This window comes from Myotis davidii, unplaced genomic scaffold, assembly GCF_000327345.1.
Source record: "Myotis davidii unplaced genomic scaffold, ASM32734v1 scaffold235, whole genome shotgun sequence".
NCBI lineage: Eukaryota > Metazoa > Chordata > Mammalia > Chiroptera > Vespertilionidae > Myotis > Myotis davidii.
This window is the reverse complement of record NW_006287462.1, coordinates 2,754,905-2,761,997: the sequence shown is the minus strand read 5'-3', so window position 1 is coordinate 2,761,997 and position 7,093 is coordinate 2,754,905. Positions and strand designations below refer to the sequence as shown.

Genomic DNA, 7,093 nt, shown 5'->3' with positions numbered 1-7,093 from the left:
CTTGGTGGGGTCCAGAACAGATGACCAGGCTCTTGAGTGGGGCGTGTGGGTCATAGTATGACTGCGGCCAGCAGTGAGGTGTGTTGGTGTGCCTGACCAACTCCAATGTGGCACAGTTACTCATTCTGACATAGTCGGAAGCTGGAAAAGGTCATTAGGACACAAGACACACATGTGTCATTGGCATGCGTTATTGACCTACTACATGAAAATACTAACTTGACTAACCACTGAGGTGATTCCATTCTCTTTAAAACATGAAACAAGAGCTTTCTTTCTGCCGGGTGTTCTCCTTCGGAGAAGGCCTGTAGGCAGCAGCCATGGCGCCCAGCCGAAATGGCATGATCCTAAAGCCCCACTTCCACAAGGACTGGCAGCGGCGCGTTGCCACGTGGTTTAACCAGCTGGCGCGGAAGATCCGCAGGCGCAAGGCCTGGCAAGCCAAAGCGCGCTGTATTGCCCCTTGCCCCGCGTCCCGGACCCATCTGAGATGCCCCACCCTGAGGTACCACACCAAAGTGCAAGCTGGCAGGGGCTTCAGCTTGGAGGAGTTGCGGGTGGCCGGCATCCACAAAAAGGTGGCCCGGACCATTGGGATCTCGGTGGATCCGAGGCGGCGGAACAAGTGCACCGAGTCCCCGCAGGCCAACGTGCAGCGGCTGAAGGAGTACCGCTCCAAGCTCATCCTCTGCCCCAGGAAGCCGTCGGCCCCCAAGAAGGGAGACAGTTCTGCTGAAGAACTCAAATTGGCCACCCAGCTGACCGGACCAGTCATGCCCATACGGAATGTCTACAAGAAGGAGAAAGCCAGGGTCATCACAGAGGAGGAGAAGAACTTCAAGGCTTTTGCCAGTCTTCGCATGGCCCGTGCCAATGCCCGGCTCTTTGGCATCCGGGCAAAAAGAGCCAAAGAAGCTGCAGAACAGGATGTTGAAAAGAAAAAATAAAGTGCTGTTGGCAACTTGTGATAAAAAAAAAAAAAATGAAACAAGAAAGCACCATAGGAGAGAGAAGAGAAGATAGCTCGCAGCTGGGTTTGCCCTAACCTTGGCCTGTTTTCTCTGCAGCCATAGGGTGTGGCTCGGTGGCAGGCAGGTACCTGAGATGTCTTCTAAGATTTATGTCCTCTTTATGTCGTTTTTATGTCCTTTTCCTGTGTATGCACCTAAGTACACTACCTTTTTTTTCCTCAGAATTTTTGAATCATCCTTTTGTTTACACCATAAATAGTTTTGAGTACATACCTTCAGGTACATACTTGCCTTTGTGCAAATCTGACAGACGCTTCAGAAATACAAAGACATCTCAACTTCAGAGGTCTGTATAAGTAACAGCAGTAGAAACACATTGCTTAAAAGAAGCTTCAAACAAAGTGCAGTGGATGTTGTTGTTTTAATATTTTTATTAATTTCAGAGAGAGAGAGAGAAACATCAATGATGGGAGAGAATCATTGATCAGCTGCCTCCTGCAAGCCCCCTACTGGGAATCAAGCCCAAACTTCCAGGGCGCATGCCCTGACCAGGAATCCAACTATGTCCTTCTGGTTCTTAGGTTGACCCTCAACCAGTGGGCCACGATAGCTGGGCGAATGGGGTTTTTAAAGGAGAAAGGATTGGCTGGGATGGCAGAGCAGACTTCTCAGAGGAGGGCCATGTGAGCTGGGCTTACAGAACTGAGCGGAGAGCCGTCCAAGTGAAGGAACATTATATATTAGGAGACTGCATCCTAACCATCCCCAGCCTCTTCAAACTCATGCGTTTTGGGCTCAAGGGAGAGGGAATAGGAGAAATGCTGTTCAGGGTACAAAATGGAAATGAGCAGATAAATTAGTCCTGGAGATCTAATGCACTGTATAGTGAATATAGCCAACAATATTGTGTTATAATCGTCACACTGTCTAAAAGACTAGATCTTAATTATTCCTACCACAGAAAAGCATGGCAATTATGTGATGTTAGAGTAGTGCTAACTGTCCTTATGACGGCAATCATGTGAAAATATATAAATGTATCACATCAACATGTTGTACACCTTAAATTTATGCAATGTTATACATCAACTATATCTCAATAATAAAGATATAAATTCATGCTGTCTTTCAATAAACATAAAAAGCCACATCCTCATTTAATGTTATGTGAAATCTCAAAATAAATTGAATAGCAACACTTAAAACAAATTAAACACTTGAAGCAATTAAATGAAACCAAGTCATTAAATTAAATCTTAGCCCTCCCCCTCCCCCCATTGCTATTCCCCCTTACCCTATATTCCCACTCAATTCTTAGTAAGGGAACAAGTAATACAAAGATGGTTCTTTCCAAAGCCAGGGGACTATGACCTAAACATCCCCCATCCTTCCTCTCCACATCCCCATGACATTACAAGAAGTCACACACACACACAGACATACAACTAATAACTTGGCAAGAGCACCCCTACAGATAGCTTCTTTCCCCCCTTAAATATGGAAAGAGCTTGAAGAGTGAAAATTCTATGCTTTGCTGTAAGAAAAGCAGACATCTTTAAAGGGGGAGACCTGATGTCTTTGCAAGAATGAAAGGCCTGGGCTGGATCCGGACTAGCGATGCTCGGGCAGCGGGCAGCGGGCAGCGCATGATCAAAGGGACTTTATATGACACCCTGCGAGGCCCCGCTGGGACAAGCCTGGGTCCCAGAGCAAACAGAGGCCTAACAGAACTGGTTCCTCAAGGGCTCCCGGAAGGCAGGCCCAGCCCCACTCTGCTGGGAAAGGCCTGCCGATCACAGAGCTCCTGCACTCCAAGGGAAACAATGGGCATTCGAACGCCCGCACCCACATAAGTTCAGGGAGCATTTATGTGTCTGTTGGTTAACATGAAGTGCAAAGCCATGGGTCCCATGGGTTAATTCAGAAATAAAACATGCAATCACGCCATTCATCATTGCCTGGGAATGATAACTCCCACGGCGGCTCCGTCCTTGCACTTCAGAACAGTCATAAAGCAGAGGGGGCCAGCCTGCGCTCCCAGCAGCTTTTTAATCAGAAAAGATGGCCGGAGCCATAGATTTAATGTGAGCAATTAAGCTTCATGGGCTAAATCAATGAACTGGCCTGGTCTAGTTCCCTAAAACCCTGTGTTCTGTAACGCCGTAAGCTGGAATTGCATTGCACAGAGGTTGCTGATTCGAACTGCTGTTAAAGGAAGTTCACCAAAGTTCACATTGAACTTGGCAGGCCAGGACAGGGCACTTTGGCAGCTTCACAGATTCCGACGGCAGTTCCCCAACCTGCCCTCGGGATCCCATTCTCTCCAGGATGGGTTGGCAGAGGGGAGGCCCCTGTGATTGATTTACTAGCTGCTCTACCGTATGTACAAGTTTATAGGGTATTGTACCAGGGGAGCAAAGACAGTTCGGGGAAATAACTCAAGTCTCATGTGGTTTCCATGTAAACCTCCCCAACTAATCCCATGATTTTTTTGGAGCTTGAGTGAGGAAACTTGGGAAGAGTTGGTTTGGAGGATGTAACTGGGTGAGACATCATTTGGGATTTTGTTTTGTTTTTCAAAATTTCAAAATCACCTTTGTCCTCCAGGCCTCACTCAAAACACATGGGAAGGATGGCCTTTTAAAAAGGGGGGGAGGGGTGCGGAGAAAGGGTGGGGTTGGAGCCCAAGTTCAGGGAGTGGAGCAATCCGCTGTGCTGAATAGACACTGAGTAAATATTTGAGTCTACAGCACAGGGGCTGGTCATTTCTTCCAGGACCTGAGGGCACTTTCTAATCATCGGATCAAAGACATTGCTGGCTCCTGGTTTCCAGCCGAGTAAAATCAGACATTTCCCACTCTTTCATTCTTCTTTAGCTTTCTTGTCTTATCTCTCACTACATCTCCCCCCCATTTTTTCAACACTACCCATCCATCTCCACAGTCACCCACCACCCCCACCGCTCACTCCCCGCCTTCCTGCTCACCAGCAAACACTCCTAACACATACATGCATGTATACACACACACACACACACACACACACACACACACTTTATTTCGAGCATTTACCCAGAGCCTCTAATGTGCCAGATACTGAGCTAAAATCCTCCCAGTAAACCCATGAGGCAGGTGGTTTCCCTCCGCTGTTACTGAGATATAATGGACATATAACATTGTAGTTACAGCCTAGTGATTTGATATATGTATATATTGGGAAATGATCACCACAATAAATTTAGTTAGCATCCATCACCTCATGTAGTTATAGTATTTTTTCTTGTGATGAGAACTTTTAAGATCTATTCTCTTAGCATCTTTCAAATATACGATACATTACTGTTAGTCATCATGGTCTACATTATACCCCCAGAACTTATTTATCATATAACTGGAAGTATGTACCGTTATGGGTAGGTACGTTTTTATGTCCCCACCTTACAGGTGAAGAAACAGTCTCAGAGAGATTGACTTGCCTAAGGTCACACAGCTGGTAGGCTCATAGACCTGGGGCTAGAATCCAGGTTTCCTGACTCCTGAGTGAAACCCTTACCCTCTATTTCCTCCCCACAACTCCCACAAATCTGCCTGATCAAATATTTATATTTTTAATTTTATTTTTTTAATATATTATTTTTTGATTTCAGAGAGCATATATATATATATATATATATTTAAAATCCATTATGCTAGGGTGGTTTTCCCATGTCCCCCATTGAAAATTCACCTCATTCCTGTTGTATTTTTATCTAACCTCTAGTAAGACACTTAACAAATTCAGTTTCACGTCAAAGTTACTATGTATGTGCCTCCCTAAGGACACTGAACACAGGTGAACGCTAATGTATTTATGAGTCCCCAGCAGTGCCCGCCATAATGTTTTCCACACAGTAAATGCTTAAAAATAATTGTCAACTTTCCTGGAAGGAAAGTATTCCTGAACCTCCTCAACAATGTGAGCATGCCAACAGAGAATGGGAAAATCTCAGTCAACATTCTGCTTTGTTTTAGATTTTCTCTCTGCTCTTGAGTGAGAGCCACTGCAGCTAATGACCGGCCCTCTGGCCAATGCTGCTTAATCTGGGATAAATAAATCAGAAGGGTCTGGAAGAACTTCCAGGAGCCCAGCAACCTCGTTTGGAAATGGATGGCCAATTCCAGAAAGTCTCATGCCTTCGCTCTGTCGCTCATGCCCAGCTTTTCCTTTTGGCTTGGTTTATTTTTGTAATCCAGAGCATCAGCAAATACATTTCATAAGGTCACTAGTTTCATCAATAACTAAGGCCTGTCCAAAGTGGCAATTCCCCACCCAACAAAGGTTATTCAACCAAACTCACTGTAGTTGCAGAAAAACAACCTTAAAAACAACACACTGCGGGGAAAGTAAACAAATATAATAACCATATATACCAGTAAATATACATTACAAAGTATAGACAACACAACAGAGAAACTGAGGCAGCGAATGTGTATCAATATATTTGTGCAGTGTAAGGGTTTTTGAAGCTAGAATGTGTAGTGTAAGGGTTTTTGAAGCTAGAATGAATTTGAATTCACATCCTACCCCTTTTTAACCATGTAAGCGTGGATGATGTGTTTAATAATTTCTTTATGCCTCAGTTTCCTCCTCTAAAACACAGGGGGAATCCTAGCTCCAACCTCATATACTGCAGTGAGCGTGAAATATGCTATTACATGCTAAGTGCTTGGGGCAGTGTGGGGCACATAGAAAGCTTTCAGTGAGGTTGCTATGACTATGATCAAAATTCTAACAAGAGTTGGGGCTATGGAATCTCAGAAAACCACAGGTCTTTGAGTTAGAACACCAGATTCTAATTCCAGCTTTTCCACCGAACAAGCTGTGTGATCTCGGGACAGTCCTATTGCCTCACTGGGCTTTAATTTCCTCCTCAGCACTTGGACTTGGTCCTCTCAAGTCCTACCCTGCTTCTGGGGGAGAGAAAGGCACTAGCTTGTCAGTCTCCCTCCCCTCCTCAGCTCTCCATCTGATCTCCAGATCATTCTGTAGTGACATCAGTTGACCTCCCTGGTTATGGGACAGGGCCCACGTATAATAGCGTAACTCTTTGGTCAGTTCTCACTGGATGGGTCCATTCACCAGAAGCAGATTCACTAGCCATTGTCAGAACTGAGTCTACCCCATCATAAAGCATAGCTCCTTTATTTCCTTATTCAGGATCCAGGTTGGGGACCTTAGTGTATGTACCTCTCACCAATGTCTCTGGGACCTCTTAGGTATGACTTAAGTCTAAAAACCTGGCTACCCAACACCTGTCTCTCTTACAGCTAGAAGCAGGATTCTTAGCCCTCATAGGTTCAAACTTCAAATGCTCCCAGAATGCCCATGGAGCTCATGTTTCTGAGTTGAGGAGCTCCTTCCAGAACTTGGCAAATCATGAGCCTTTTCAAGTTCAAGTTTCCAGCTCCAAATATCTCCCCCAATTGTCTCAAGTGACAGCCCTTTCAAGGAACCCCTAAATCCTTTCAGAACTCAACTTGACACTATCATGCACAAATATGTTTAATGTCTGAACACACTAAAACTAATTATTTAAAAAGTGTAAGCAGCAGGAAAAGAGAAATGTTCTCTGGCATCAAAATCATCCGAATAACTTGGATCTCAAAGTCTGTGTATGCCAGCTCATTCAAAATGCCTTGAGGAAGAATGTTTTCCATCTACAATTTTATGCTCAGCCTAGCTACCATTCAAGTGTTAAGGCAAAGTGTAGTCATTTTCCAACAAAGACTCAAACATTTTACCTTCAATGTATCGTTTCTGAGAAAATTAGTTAAGACTGTACTCCAGTAAAACGAGAGTAAAAACTATTAAAAAGGAGGAAACTAAACTAGCAGTCTAACAGAAAGAAGGCCCAGGCAGGTGATTATGCAGCAGGCTGAGGAATTAGGCAGTTAGGTTCAGAGAAGCCAGCTTGCTCAAGGTCACACCCTGCCTGATGGCAGAGCCAGGATTCAACCCAGGTGGCTGAGCTCTGGTGCCCATGCTCTTATCCACTCCCTAAATTTTGGCATGAAAATGTTAGTATAAAATTATCAATTCTGCAAAAATTAATATGCATATAAGTTTAATGCAGTTTGAATCAA

General features: G+C 44.6%; 1 pseudogene; it reads left to right on the top strand.

Annotated features, from left to right (window-relative positions):
- The first annotated feature begins 274 nt into the window (after window positions 1-274).
- On the top strand, window positions 275-983 carry LOC102757783 (annotated as a pseudogene).
- Window positions 984-7,093: the final 6,110 nt, after the last annotated feature.